Source organism: Odocoileus virginianus, chromosome 32 (assembly GCF_023699985.2).
Source record: "Odocoileus virginianus isolate 20LAN1187 ecotype Illinois chromosome 32, Ovbor_1.2, whole genome shotgun sequence".
Classification (NCBI taxonomy): Eukaryota; Metazoa; Chordata; class Mammalia; order Artiodactyla; family Cervidae; genus Odocoileus; species Odocoileus virginianus.
The window spans coordinates 40,283,271-40,298,872 of NC_069705.1; the positions used below are offsets into that span (position 1 = coordinate 40,283,271).

A 15,602-nucleotide genomic window follows, 5' to 3' on the forward strand; every position below is an offset into this window, starting at 1 on the left:
TAGGCTGAATAACTCTGGGTGTAATCCACCTTCTCTTTATCCATTCATCTGCCCATGGACATTTGTGCTGTTCCCATGTCTTGGCTACTGTGATTAATGCTGCAGTGGACACAGGGGTGCAGATACCTCTTCAAGATCAAGATTTCCATATCTTCAAATGTTCTCCCACAGGTGGAACTGCTGGATCATATGCTAGTTCTATTTTTAACTTTTGGAGGAACTCCCATATCATTTTCCATAGTAGTTACACCATTTTTTAATTTCCTTCCAACAGTACACAGACTAAACATCAGGAAAATGCAAGTCAGAACCACCGAGAAGCCATTTTGAGCTTCTAGACTCAGTAGATGCAGCGTGGAAAACAGGAAACAAGGCAGAGCCGGGACTGAGCCACGCGGTCCCCTCCCTACCAGTGTCCACCGGTGCTGGGAAGCACCCTCTGTCCCACCTGCATTCCTGACCCACGGGGTTGGGGCCAGGGTAGGGCAACTGTTTCTTCAGGCCCCTGTGTTTTGGGGTGGTTCCAAAACAGATAGGCCAGACATATATCGCCAACTGAAGAATTTCTCCAATATCCCATGAAAGGGAATACATACTTACCTTACTATTCACTGAAATTGCCTGTTTCTCAGCTGTCATTTTTTTTGTTTTATAGACACATTGCGATTCCTTCTTATTCTACTGTGATCTAGACCTTGCACTATAAAATTTAGTGTTAAAGACTCTCTAAACTAGTTACAGGAAATTATTACTATTTACCATCAGTGAAAAGTCACAATTTCTTTTCAGGTCGAACTGTCAAATTATCAAAAGCCTAACAGAGTAGAAAACAACTCAAAAACCAGAATATGCTTTCCTAATCAGCTTCAGAGTAGGCAACGGCAACCCACTCCAGTACTCTTGCCTGGAGAATTCCATGGATGGAGGAGCCTGGTAGGCTACAGTTCATGGGGTCACTAAGAGCCGTACATGACTGATCGACTTCACTTTCGCTTTTCACTTTCATTCATTGGAGAAGGAAATGGCAACCCACTCCAGTGTTCTTGCCTGGAGAATCACAGGGACAGTGGAGCCTGGTGGGCTGCCACAGATGGGGTCGCACTGAGTCGGACACGACTGAAGCGACTTAGCAGCAGCAATCAGCTTAATTCTTTCATAGAATTTTATTCCTTTTGTCTTTCTTGAATTCATAGTTGCTATTTTCACACAGCTGATCTCAACATACTAATTTCCTCTTCGTGTTTGGTTGCAAAACAATAAAGCAGTGACAAAACAGTGCCCAATGCGTAGGAAAGTGTGGAGCTATTCTGGTGTTTCTGGTGACCGTTCGTGTTCACTTCACATGTTGGGGCAGTTGTGTGGGGTAACACCTGGAGAACATTTGGAAAGAAGTGAGAGAAAGATTTAATTAGCAAGGGTTAAAACGCAGAGTAACTTCCTCAGTTAAAAGTGTGCCATTTGTTTATATGAACTGGAAATTGGAGTTTCCTTGCCCATGTTCAAGACCAGAACTTTGGACCATCTACCAGAGGAAGGGATCTGATTTACCATAAACTAAATACACTGACAATTTAAAGAAGCTTTCAGTAATACTTAGAATAAAATGTCAATGAAGTTTCTAAGAGAAAAACCAAAGCTCAGCACTTAGGTGTAGCAAGTTTGCCATCTACTGATCAGTAGGGCATCTTTCTTTTAATGGAAAAGGAAATTCTGAATATGGGTGCGGCTGCTGCATCTGAAATAGTAATGTCAATATTTCAAGGCAAAAGCATTAAATACACAGCTTCCAGGTACGCAGCCCTAGGCCGAACCTGGAGAGGAGTCAGGTATTAGGCTGTTCAGCCTCCAGAATGATCACCACCTGATGGGGATACACAAGGAAGGTCTTTAACGAAAGACGGAATGTGTCTCAGATCCAGCATGAGGGACAGACAGGTGTGCCATTGTTCAGTTCTCCACCGTCTTTTGGGTGTTCAGAAGCAGCCTGCCCTACTCCCTGCCACTGCAAAACACTTGAGTACCTGAGGAGGATATTCTAGAAGTTGGCCTTCCCTCTGAGGATAGAGTCTAAGTAGTTAAGACAATGGAAAAGGATATTGCTACTGGTCAAAGCTTCATTTCTTATTGCTTAATTGAGATAAACACTTAAACCCATTAATCTATCCAATAACCCTCCCTACCTGATGCTCACATGGACAGCCAGCCACCGAGGCAGAGACTGTCTAAACATTTCCTGTAGGCAGATGTTGAGTGTGTGAAGATTCAAGTGATAGCCAAGGTCAGGGAAGACTGGTCCTGTCCTAATGGAGTCGAAGCTTTGGTGTGCTGTGTTCTTCGGTGATCATACACTCCAGACCAAATGGTGCTCCGGAGTGTTAATTCTCACCTAATCTGTGCTCTATGCAGCTGGGTTCATTTAACAGCTTTTAAATTTTAGAGGCAAAATCATCTTCCTCTATGGAATTCATCATAGGATAAGTGATTGTTAATTAATTCAAAAGAGCTTGTTTTCCAAAGTAAAAAACTAAAGCTGTTTCATATGTGTGGATCCTTCAGGGATTCCAGTTCTTTAGGGGAAGAGAATGCATTTTATTTTAGAATAAAATTCTAAATTGACAGCTGCCAGTTTGAAAAAAGAAAGGTTAATTTTTCTTTGAGACTGACTACATTTAATTTGCAAGTCTTATGATTATTCTAAAATCATTTCATGTCTGTTGAGATTTGTTTCCAAGGAGAAAATAGATATTTGATGAAAAATACATGGCTCTAAGTTTTAGGAGATAAAACTTTTCATAAATTATTTTTTGTATAGAATGTCTATTGATAACTTTCCCTGGTTTTTCCCCACATTTCCCCATCTCTTGTTCAGTAAACTGTTTTTAAATCTTTACTCTGGAGCATTGCACTGAAAGAACAGCAATGGAAAGCAATCAATCATTCCCACAAGGAGTTCAGGGAAAATAAACAGACGTTGGCAGGCAGGCTGTGTATTTGTGGGAGAGGCAGGGCACAGCATCAATCCTTAGCCTGCAGATTAAGCCAGTTCTGTTCTCTGTGTAGTCAAGTTTATTTCAATAAAAAGCAACAGATTTAATGCATTTAGGTACACGTGGAGGTTCTAGGGTCAGAATCCTTGTTTAGAAACCTCTAGCTGAGGCTGAGTGTGTGACTTTAGACAGTGTGTTTACTCCTCTGCCTCAAAGCCACCATCTGTATTTGAGTAACAAACATTCCCATACCCACGAGACCAGTAAAACACTTAAGAAGATGACTGTGTCCCATCCACACAAACTCAACATCAGAATATACTTCTTCTGCATTTCCTACTTGGGAATGTTCCAGAACATGTCCTCATGGTACTTGGGAGGGCCATAAGCCTCCAGCGTGGAGTGTTCCAAATCACCCAATCACAGGGATGGAGTGAAGTGTGTCATGCCTGCTGTTTATGAGGATCAACTTGAGTGTAGAGAGGGGGAGGCGGGGAGAGAAACCCATGGCCACCCCAACAGGGAACTCAGGAGGGAAAGGGCTTCTCCAAGTTGTGCAAGGCAGAAGTCAGCCAGACAGTGAGAGAGTCCAATTAGAAACCCTCTCTTCCCACCTGCCTCCTCGGTCCACTTCTGGTGCACCTGAATGTGTGGAAATAGAAAAGATGCTATTTTTATTAAAAATTGACAGTGATATAAAGCTAATGTAGATGTAATTGCTCATAAATTATTTATTCTAATAATTCTGACTCTATGGCCCAAGATTTTCACTAGTACTGTTATGTATCTTAGAATATCTTTGAATTGATTATATGTAAAAGCATATAGAAAACTATTATGAATGATATGCACAACATCTGAAATCTTGGAAGTATGAAATATTTAAGTCATATGTAATGAGCATTATATTTAGAAGAAGCATACTTTTCTATGTAAGAGACTGATGAACACCAAGGGACAAACACTTCATACTGAATGATACTTCTGTTTGAATTATGTCAAGCACCTCATGTAAATAAGGAAAAGCTTGACATATCAGATTCTATCTCCAGCAATAGCATATGTTTTTTACATACAACAAAAATATGTGAAAGGAAAACCAGATGCTTTCCCATGCTCACCAGTTATCCTGACAAAATACTTGTTACTAAAACCTACCCATTTTTGCTGCCTCCCCATAGATTACTTTTGAAGATAAATTTCAAACATTGTATAATTCCACCCACAGTAAATTCAGTATGCACATCTAAAATATTTTAAAAGTAAATACAATGCTACTATTCTATCTAAATAAACTATATAGTTGATATCATTAAATATCCAATGTGTGCATGCTCAGGCATGTCTGACTCTCTGCAATCCCATGGACTGGGGCTCACTAGGCTTTTCTGTCCATGGGATTTTCCAAGCAAGAATACTGGAGTGGATTGCCATTTCCTACTCCAGGGGATCTTCCTGACTCAGGGATTGAACCCATGTCTCTTGTGTCTCCTGCATTGGCAGGTGGATTCTTTACCATGAGTGCCACCTAGGAAACCCTAAAGATCCAGGAAATTTTAAAATATCCATGGATTTTCAAATACCTTTCATTGTCATAATTTTGTAACTATTTCCATGCTGTATCTAGAGCAATATGATGTGTATATATTGCAATCCTTGACATTTCTCTCTTAATACAAGGTAGTTCTCATCTCTGGCTGGAGAAGGAAATGGCAACCCACTCCAGTGTTCTTGCCTGGAGAATCCTGTGGACAGAGGAGCCTGGTGGGCTGCTGTCCATGGGGTCACACAGAGTCGGACACGACTGAAGTGACTTAGCAGCTGCAGTTCTCCTCTCTGGCACTATAATCCTGGAGAATCTCTCTCAATCTGGGTTTCATAGACAAGACCCCATTGGCATTGTGGAACCTATTTCCATCCCCATTATTTTCTTTAAAGTTCTGGCTAGATCTGGAAGCCTGGTGAGAGTCCAGGTTTTATTATCTTGCTGACAGCACTTCAGGGGTGATGGGGGCCTTCAGAGTACTCATTCCTCATACTGTCCAGTTGTCCTTTTCTATTTTATCCATCACTTATCACATTACCTAGACCTCCTATTTCTAAAAGAGTTATGAAATGGTGATAGTCTAATTAATAATTCCTTTTTAAAGTTTCTTAGTTGAATTTTCTCTAGATAAACTTGTCTAGAGAAATTTCAGACTTTATATACCTAGGTTGTTATCATAGTTTCAGTGGTTAAGTACATCTGCATGTTTCACATGTACTCAATTTGAAGTACTCAGATATGAGCATCTGGGAAAATCTCATAAAGACAGGATTATTAATATGAATGATTTTTGGACATTTACCTCTGTATTAGCTTTAGATCATCATCAGTTTTAAATAAAATACCATGTTTTCTATATTATACTCACTCATATGATGAATGATGGCCCTTAAAGACAGGCCCATGTCTTAACCCCTGAAAACTATGAATGTGATCTTACTGGAAATATTTTTTGCCAGTGTGATTAAGTTAAGGATCTTAAGATGATCATCTTGGATTATCTGAGTGGACTTTAGATGCAGTGACAAGTGACTTTATAAGAGACACAGGAAATCCAGAGGAAAAGAGGAGAAGGCCACGTGAACATTGACCAGATGCTGGAGTGGAGTGGCCACTGGCTGCGGGAAGCCTGGAGCCAGCAGAAACTTCAGGAAGAAGGAGAGTCTTCTGCCTGAACCTTGAGGAGAAGCCAGGCCCTGCCGAGGGATACCTTGCCTCAGCTTCTGACTCTAGCGCTAAAAGAATGTATTTGTGTCCTTTTAAGCCACCTAGTTTGTGACATTTTGTTTAGCATCTGTGGAAAATAAGTACCCCCATCATTTGGCTGAACTGAGCTTCCAGGCATATATATAGAAAAATCAAATAAATGACTTTTTCCCTGACACAACTCAAGAGCTTCACAAACACAGTATCCATCCTTGTAAAGGTTGCTGAGGAAGAAGCAGAAAGCAGACTCTTGCGAACGTGCTGCTATGTGGGAGGGATGCCCAAGCCTCAGAAAGGCAGGACACAGAGCTCGCGCCTCGGGAGTCAGATCCCGAGACGGCAGAGGAGGGGGCCAGGCACTCAGGCCCCACCGCTCCGCTCTGAGTGCTGCTGCATCAGTCCCTCAGAAATTCCCTCTGATCCACCGAGCCTTTTGTTCCCTGACCCCAACTGACGCGGGTCGTTCCCAGGGAGCCGTGGGAGTCCTAGTTCCCTCGGCTCTGCGTGTCTTCTTCGGGGTTTTACTTCCTGTGTGGACACTGCTGCATGGTCATCTGTTCTGAGGAATGCGTGAAAGCAGCGAGCGTGGGTCTGAGATTTCTGTTTAAGAAAACTACATTCCAAGAGTGAATTCATCTTTCTATTAACAAAAATAGGTTGAAGGCACTTGCGTAAAGACACATAAGAGTGACAGTCATTTCAGGACGCAGATGGAAGAAAAGACCAAACCTGAAAAGTGGTACACTTCTCCTCCTTCCTGAGATAGGGAACTTTTTCCCCAGAGAGCAATTTATTGTGAACACATTTTTTTTTAAAAAAGTGTTTATATACAAATACTTCACATGGAAAAATTCACAATATGGTCAGAAGGAATAATTAGTTTAATGATTAATTTATTTCTCCAGGGCAGAGCCAAAGCACAGCAACAACAACAAATGAATTAGGACTTGAAGCAAAGAATAAAACCAGAGAAGTGTGAAATGGAAGTTAGGAACTAACACTACACAATTTTTTCTCTATATTATCCCTTTGCGTTAGCATTCGTAACACCAATTGAGACAGTCTTTCCTTCTCCCCTTCTTCTAGGTTCTCTGCTGGGACCCCTATAGTAAAAGACAGATTAACAAGAGAAAAACAAACACAAGTTTATTAACACGTACATCTCAAATATACATGGGAAACTCAGGGGAAAGTCACTCAGAGAGATAGCTTAGAATTTGAACTTACATACCATCTTCAGCTAAAACCAAAGAAGGAGGATCTGGGGGAGTCTGGGTCTGCAGTGGCCACAGAAATGCGCAGTAAACAAAGGTGAGACTTTTTATGCAGATTTGAGCCATAATCAGTCTTGTGATTTAGAGTTATCCTCTCTTCCTGGTACAGAGCAGGAGACTTCTTTACAAATGAGGATTTCCTTTATGAATGTAAATTTCCCTTACAAAAGGTAAAGTCTGCTGTTTTCAGAGCTTCTACTGAGTCAGCTCTTGACCAAAATAATTCTGTACCAAAGAGGCATATATAGAGTGGAATATTCTTGTCTCCTACAACATACAGAATAAAGCTGAACAGCTGTATGTCATTTACTAATTGCTAAACATTTTCTTAAGTGTTTCACATATATTACCATCACCACAACATCTGAATCCTGCTATTACCCACATTTTATACAGGAGAAAACTGAGACCCAGAAATTACTTTGCCAAGATCACAAACCTAGCTCAGGATAGCAACTTTGCTTTCTACAGGAGGCCATTCAGCACAGTTGTTCCCTCAGTGAGCATCAGGGGGCAGAAAATAAAAGGGTAATAGCATTCAAAATATATTCATTCAGCATTACTAGGTACCTCTTGTGTGTCATGCTTTCTCCTGGATTCACAGCAGAGAACAAGTGAATACTGCATTTTTTTGCCTTGGGAAAATTAATGCATAAATTAAGGAACTATCATAAATCTTTAACAATGCAATGCTTTCTTTTTTTTTCACTAGACTTGGGACTCAAAGCAGAGACAGAGTGTCCAGCAAACTGATCAAATCACATAAGCCTTAAAATGCACAATTATATAGGAAGAGAAATTGCTTACATAAAGTAGAATATAATTTGGCAGCCACCACTGTTTGCTTAGAAAGGAGAAATTAATATTTATCATGTGCATCTAAGGTTCAGACACTTTACCTGCACTGAACATAGTTTCAGATTGGAATATAAACTCATACAAATTTCCCCAAATAGAAAACTGTGACTGACCACTCAAAGGTTACCCCCAGCCAAGGCAGAGGGTCAGGAAAGGAAGGTCTTCATGACTGGGCTCCTGTGGGTCAGCAGGCAGTGAGGAAGAGGACAAGGATTCAGCATCACAGAGTGTGGGTCTCCTGCCCTTTCCAGGGGCAAACCCTGAATAGCTCAGGAATGCAAGATCCTGTATCACAGGGCAGCAACCTGGTAATCAAAACATTCTAAATTGGTACTTGTCAGACTGTATGTCTTAACCCATCCATGGGTTTTGAAACCAATCATAAAAACTATGACAAATCTAGACAGTGTATTAAAAAGCAGAGATATCACTTGCCAACAAAGTTCATATAGTCAAAGCTGTGGTTTTTCCAATAGTTATGTGTGGATGTGAGAGTTGGACCATAAAGAAGGCTGAGCACCAAAGAATTAATGCGTTCAAACTGTGATGTTGGAGAAGACTCTTGAGAGTCCCTTGGACTGCAAGGAGCTCAAACCAGTCCATCCTAAAGGAAATCAGTCCTGAATGTTCATTGAAAGGACTGGTGCTGACACTGAAATTCCAATACTTTGGCCACCTGATGTGAAGAACCAACTCATTGGAAAAGACCCTGATGCTGGGAAAGATTGAGGGCAGGAAGAGAAGGAGGTGACAGAGGATGAAATGGTTGGATGGCATCAATGACTCAGTGGACATGAGTCTGAGAAACCTCCAGGAGATAGTGAAGGACTGAGAAGCCTTGTTGTGAATTTTTTTTTACTATCTTATTTTTTTAATTAATTTATTTATTTTTTATTGAAGGATAATTGCTTTACAGAATTTTGCTGTTTCTGTCAATCCTTGTTGTTGTTCAGTCACTCAGTCATGTGCAACTCTTTGTGACCCATGGTCTGCAACACACTAGGTTTCTCCAGCTTGTGCTTCTTTCAGTCCAGCATTTGCATGATGTACCCTGCATATAAGTTAAATAAGCAGAGTGATGATACACAGCCTTGACATACTCCTTTCCTAATTTTGAACCAGTCCATTCTTCCATGTCTGGTTCTGACTGTTGCTTCTTTACTTGCATACAGGTTTCTCAGGAGGCAGGTCAGGTGTCCTGGTATTTCTACCTCTTGAAGAATTTTCCAGTTTGTTGTGATCCACATAGTCAAAGACTTTAGCATAGTCAATGAGGAAGAAATAGATGTTTTCCTGGAATTCTTTTGCTTTTTCTTTGATCCAGCAGATGTTGGCAGTTTACTATCTTCTTCCTCTCTGCCTTTTCTAAATCCAGCCTGTACATCTGGGAGTTCTCGGTTCATGTACTGTTGAAGCCTGGCTTGAAGTGTTTTGAGCATGAATCCTTGCTAGTCTGTGAAATGAGTGCAAGTGTGCAGTAGTTTTCCCATTCTTTGATATTGCCTTTCTTTGGGATTGGAATGAAAACTGACCTTTTCCAGTCCTGTAGCCACTGCTGAGTTTTCCACATTTGCTGGCATATTTAGTGTAGTACTTTAACAGTATCATCTTTTAGGATTTGAAATAGCTCAGCTGGAATTCCATCACCTCCACTAGCTTTGTTCGTAGTGATTCTAAAGCATGCTGTAGTTTATGGGGTCGCAAAAGGTCGGACATGACTGAGCAACTGACCAACACCACCACCAACAATAGTGTCTTGTGATCATCATCTGTTATTTGTGACATAAATCAGAATGCAGAGCACTTGAAACAGTGAAGATTGTTCTTGCTTTGGAATATTTTTTAGTTATATAGACACATGTGAACATGCTTATATGATCATGTTCATAATTTACATTCATGTATATATATATATATATATGTATTTATACAAAGACATACATATATACATATATTCAAGTATTTGGGATCACAAAAATATATTTCACACTAACGATCAGAGTTAAAATAGTCTGCTTTATTCTAAATAGGATAAATAGTTAAGGTATTTTTTTCACATGCTAAAGATACAGAATATGGTAAACTCGGGTAATAGGTAAAATTCAGAGCACTTCAGGGTGAGTTGTATGTACATGGTTTTCTGTATACTGAATTACTAGTGTTCCATAATAAGATAGGCAACTGATATGCATCAACCTAGATGATTTCAACATTTACCCTGAGTAAAAGAAGCCAGATATAAAAGAGAACATACTGGATGCTTCCATTTATATGAAATTCTAGGAAAAGCTAATGTATATTATCAGGAAGCAGATCTGTGGTGGCCTGAAGGCTGGGAGAATGGGGGCTGAAGGTCACAATAGAAACTTTTCTGTTTTCATCATATGTTGTATGAGTAGATGATGCTTGTGAAAAACTCACCCCTCTCTGCATTTAATGTATGAGTGCATCTTATTGTAAAATACACTCAATATAATTAATAAAAATGGATACTGCCATAAGTTTTGGCCCTTAAACACATATCCAGTCCATTAACTGAAAGTTTCTTTTCTCTTTTTTTTTTTTCAAGTAACTCTTTGAGTAATCAGGCCAAAAAACTGAGCCCTTTGAGTGTGATTTTTTTAGTGATATTTTGAAAGCTATAAGCTAATCAGATCCCATTCTCTGTGTTGGCTACAGGTTGCCTTATGAGGCCCATTCTGACTGTCACTCACTGTGAATCACTTGTTTACAACAGCTCTCCAGGTCACCCTCCGTGTGCCTGCTGCTCATTAAGGCGGAGCTGGGCGGGTCCTGTCTTGGGGCCCTCCTCCTGGGGTCACAGACACCTTCAATACTAAGAGGGACTTCTGAAATATTAGCTGCAGATTTTTTCTTGCCTCTTTTGCATGGCTGTGTGTACTCGGTTTGGATTTGGCAATATTGTTTTGGCTCATTTACTATATGGATTTCTCTGCCCTCTGCTAGCCCTGGGAAAAGTCACTGATACTTATTGATTTAGTTAATCACAAAAACAAACCTCATTTGCCACCTCCAGTGTGTGTGTGCTCAATCGCTCTGTTGTGTCCAACTCTTTGGGACCCCATGGGACCCCAGAGGAGCCCGCCAGACTCCTCTGTCCACGGAATTTTCCAGGCAAGAATACTGTAGTGGGTTGCCACTTCCTACTCCAGGGGATCTTCCTGACCCAGGTATCAAACTGGTGTCTCTTTTGTCTCATGCATTAACAAGTGCATTCTTTACCACTAGCACCACCTGAGAAGCCCTTGCCACCTCTAGAGGTTACCAGAAGCCTTCACCCTCATTTCCCCAATAATCACACAGGCCGAGCCGCCACTGTGCTGGCCACCCTACTCCCTCCTGGGCCCTTTCTTCAGACCAGCAGCCTCGTTCTCCTGTCACCTGCTGGCCATGCCTCCTTCCTCCTGACTCCACTTCCTAGGGTAACTCGAGGAGAGACCTCTTCTGCTTTACCTTCTTCTCCAGATGAGTGTTTTCAGCCTTCAAGGTCTGCTTCTACTTTTCTGTTTTCCAAGTGCCAGGAACAAAAAGAATATAAGTAGCATAAAAGAATGACGGGCAAATGTTCATTGCAGTACTGTTTACAATAGCTAGGACATGGAAGTAACCTAGATGAATGGATAAGAAAGCTGTGGTACATATACACAATGGGATATTACTCAGCCATTAGAAAGAATACATTTGAATCAGTTCTAATGAGGTGGATGAAACTGGAGCCCATTATACAGAGTGAAGTAAGTCAGAAAGAAAAACACCAATACAGTATATTAACGCATATATATGGAATTTAGAAAGATGGTAATGATAACCCTATTTGCGAGACAGCAAGAGACACAGATGTAAAGAACAGTGTTTCGGACTCTGCGGGAGAAGGCGAGGGTGGGATTATTTGAGAGAATAGCACTGAAACATGTATATTATATGTGAAATAGATCGCCAGTCCAGGTTCGATGCATGAGACAGGGTACTCGGGGATCGTGCAATGGGATGACCCTGAGGGTTGGGATGGGGAGGGAGGTGGGAGGGGGGTTCAGGATGGGGAACACGTGTACACCCATGGCTGATTCATGTCACTGTGTGGCAGAAACCACTACAATATTACAAAATAGTTAGCCTCCAATTAAAATAAATAAATTAACTTTTTAATACAATAAAATTTTTAAAAAGAAGAATGACAGGCAGCTAGGACTTGTGCAGTGGCCACTATGTGTCTAACACAGGACGGCCTGTTTGTGAGGACAGATGGGTTCTTTCTTTTGAAATAGATGCTATGATGTCCTGTTGAGTGAGTGTCTCATGCTAATAAAATGCTGTTTTTTATTACAGTGTAGATAAATACACAAACATGTCATTAAACTCCTTCAGTGTAACTGCATCAGAAGAGGGTGATGCACTACTTGAAAACCTTTGAGAGACAGGTCGGGATGAGGTGCTAAGTCAGACGACACACCTCCATCTCATCTCAGACGTCTGATGCTGTTGCTCTTTGATCCCGAGAAAGTTTTATGTCCATCGCCAACCGGTGTCGGGTGTGTACCCCACAGTGTTTTAACAGAGGAGAGCCCCAGGGACTCTTATATGGGGTCTGTTTAGTTTCTTTTGTTTAGTTTCTGTATTTGTGCTGAATATCACATACCACCTGTCAGGTTCTGTTGAAACCACTGAGTTAGAGAAATTAACTTAACATACATCTCCAAACAGTCCCCTGCTACAGCTTTTTGTTGGACCCACAGAGGACAGAGTCTCCATGGTACGTTGTGTTGGCCACATACCCTCTGGAGTGAAGCTCAGATTTCAAGAAGCGTGATTGATTCCAGATTTTCTCACTATGTTTGGGTATAGTTTATGCAATAACTAAGCTTTGTAGCAGAAAGAAAAGTACGTCTTATCCAGAGGCTGTTGAATCTGTGAATCCATGTCTGTCATCAGATTAGGGAAAATGTTGGCTACTCTTTCTACCAAGTACTATTCTGACCCATGTTCTCCTCTCCTGGGTAATTCCAACTGCATGTATATGGAACCACTTCATATAAACTAATATGTCCCTGGTGTTACATTTACGCATGTTTCAATCTTTACTTTTTCTTTCTGCATTGGAAATTGATATTCATCTATTGTTTTAATAGTAAAAGAAGTTTATCAATTTTCATGATCAATAGGCAGACAAAAAATAAAAGATAAGCATAACTTCAAGCCATAATGAAAGCATGATTAACCTAACAATATAAAATAATATATAAAATAATTACATGCAATTTAGGGAGTCAAGCAGAATGTTGTGGTAAGTGGAAGTGCATTCATGCACATGTTTTCATCTGCCCAGCAAGTCTATGTCTTTTGGTTGGTACATTTAATCCACTTACACTTAAGGTAATTATTGATATATATGATCCTATTCCCATTTTCTTAATTGTTTTGGGTTTATTTTGTGTAGGCCTTTTCCTTCTCTTGTGTTTTCTGCCTGGAGAAGTTCCTTTAGCATTTGTCATAAAGCTGGTTTCGTGGTGCTGAATTTACTTAATTTTTGCTTGTCTGAAAAGCCTTTGATTTCTCCATCAAATCTGAGTGAGAGTCTTGCTGGGTAGAGTATTCTTGGTTGCAGTTTCTTCCCTTTCATCACTTTAAATATATTGTACCATTCCCTCCTGGCTTGAAGTGGCAGCTGCAGACTCAGTTTAGGTCTTTTGTCTTTAGCTGACCTGCCCTGAGCCCTTTTCACACATGCATGTTTCCATAATCAGTCAAAAAAATGTGGGCTAAGAGAGTTTTGGAATCCCCTGTATCTTCCACTTGTAGGATTTTTATACTCTCTTCATGCATTCATGAATGATCAGCTATCAGTTTTCTGTTTTTTTCCAGACATAGAGGCTACTATAAATTTCCATCAGTTCTTTTTCCAGGTCATAACGATTTCATTGCACTTAGCTCAGGACTCAGTGCCCTTAAAGAGGAACTGATATTGTACTCCCTTTATCTAAATGTGCAGCCCCCTCCTCCACTGAAGCCTGTCTGATTCTATTCATCTGCCCCACCTCAGGTGACTGCTCAGAGTTAGTCCAGATTTTATCATTTTCTGGTGTGAAGGAGTCCTTCTTGCAGGGTCATCCACCATAATTCCCAATATCTTCATTTTAATTCAATGTAACTGAAGTCAAATTGGCCCAATGAAATATGCAATGTCCCCCAGCTCTTCATCAGCAGAATTGAAATTAGACTCCAGAGTTGTCCTTTATCATTTGTTTGCCTCTTTGATCTGAATATGAACTATATAAAGAAATCAGAAAACTTCTTTTCATGGTTTAATAATTTCCATCAATAAGTTCAAGAAGACTGTGCATGTCATTTAAGTGACCTTCTCACACGGATGGTTACAGAGGAGGAAGGGCAGCTATCGCTCTTTAATTACAGTGTTGATAGAAGTACTCAATGCTTAATTATTCAGCCATTACAATTTTAAAATTATGCTCCTACATTTGTTGTAACTGAGTCATGAAAGTGAAAGTCGGGGCACTAGTTTTTGTCTCATGATGATTGTGGGGGGAACTCTGCTAACATACGCACCTACGGAAATAAAATATAGCCTCCCTTGTGTTTAACATGGAGCCTAGCAGGTGTCTATGCTTATTTCAGGCACAGAGACATTTGCTAGGTGACATATTTGTCATATGGAACTCAATTATTTCTTCTCTGCAGAAGGTAGTGATTTAAGAACCTTCTCCATCAATAGGCTTTAGGTGGAAAAATCAGAGGAGACAGTATAAACACTAAGGACTTGTCCCTGGTCAACACTTTTAAAAACTATCTTCCTGAATAGAGATGCCAAGGATCCTCACTTTAGTATAACCGAAGTGCGTGGCCTTCCAGGAGCCACAGGGGAGATGTGCAGACCCGGGGCATGTGGGTAAACTATCTTCCTGAATAGAGATGCCAAGGATCCTCACTTTAGTATAACTGAAGTGCATGGCCTTCCAGGAGCCACAGGGGAGATGTGCAGACCTGGGGCATGTGGGTCAGGAGCGTGAGTATAGTACACACGCGCAACAGAGCCGGGGACTCGGCGGGGAGGCCAGTGCTTGCCATTGAAAGACACAGTGAGCTTTCTATGGAGGCTTCTGCACAGAGTAATAAAGAAAATGAGAACAGTACTTTGTTACGTTGCCAGATTCAAATCCCAGCAGAGTACACACCTTCGAGAGGAAAGCAAGAGTGGAGGCAGGAGTGATGGCCGGAGGTGGAGGGAGATTCCCAAAGGCGTCAGAGACGTGGGGCAGTCCAGGGACTCTGAGGTTCGAGAGCTTTGTAGAATACACCCCTCCTGGCGATAAAGCCGAGGATAAAAGCCTCCAGCTCTGAAGAGGAAAGGGAGAGGAGAAGGTGATGCGTGACCAGCTACAGAAACCATGGGTCTTCAGCTCTGACGCCGAGTGCAGGACTTGGAGAGTCCCTGGGGTCAGAGGGGACTGGTCCCCACGTCCTCATTCCCAAAAGCCATTTCATGGAAAAGAAATCTGGAAGTTCACCCAGGCCTCTGGAGTTCACAGATGGCAGCTGAGAATTACAAGCGTCAAGGAGAGAGTTTGCAAGAGGGCTGAGGACCAAAGTCGGAAGCCTCACGGAGGACCCTCCACAGCACACGGGGCCTGAGGTGGGGGGAGCGGTGCCTCAGGACCATGGGGTGATAAGAGGAGCCTCAGCATCAGGGGCACAGGC

At 41.3% G+C, this 15,602-nt stretch overlaps 1 long non-coding RNA gene across 1 annotated transcript; it reads right to left on the bottom strand.

Annotated features, from left to right (window-relative positions):
• Positions 1-1,139: 1,139 nt before the first annotated feature.
• On the bottom strand, positions 1,140-15,235 carry LOC110145699 (uncharacterized). Its single transcript, XR_002316285.2, has 2 exons — positions 15,080-15,235; positions 1,140-1,370 (listed from the first exon to the last, which is right to left on the bottom strand). It is a non-coding gene; the product is annotated as an uncharacterized lncRNA (long non-coding RNA).
• Between the last annotated feature and the right edge of the window lie 367 nt (positions 15,236-15,602).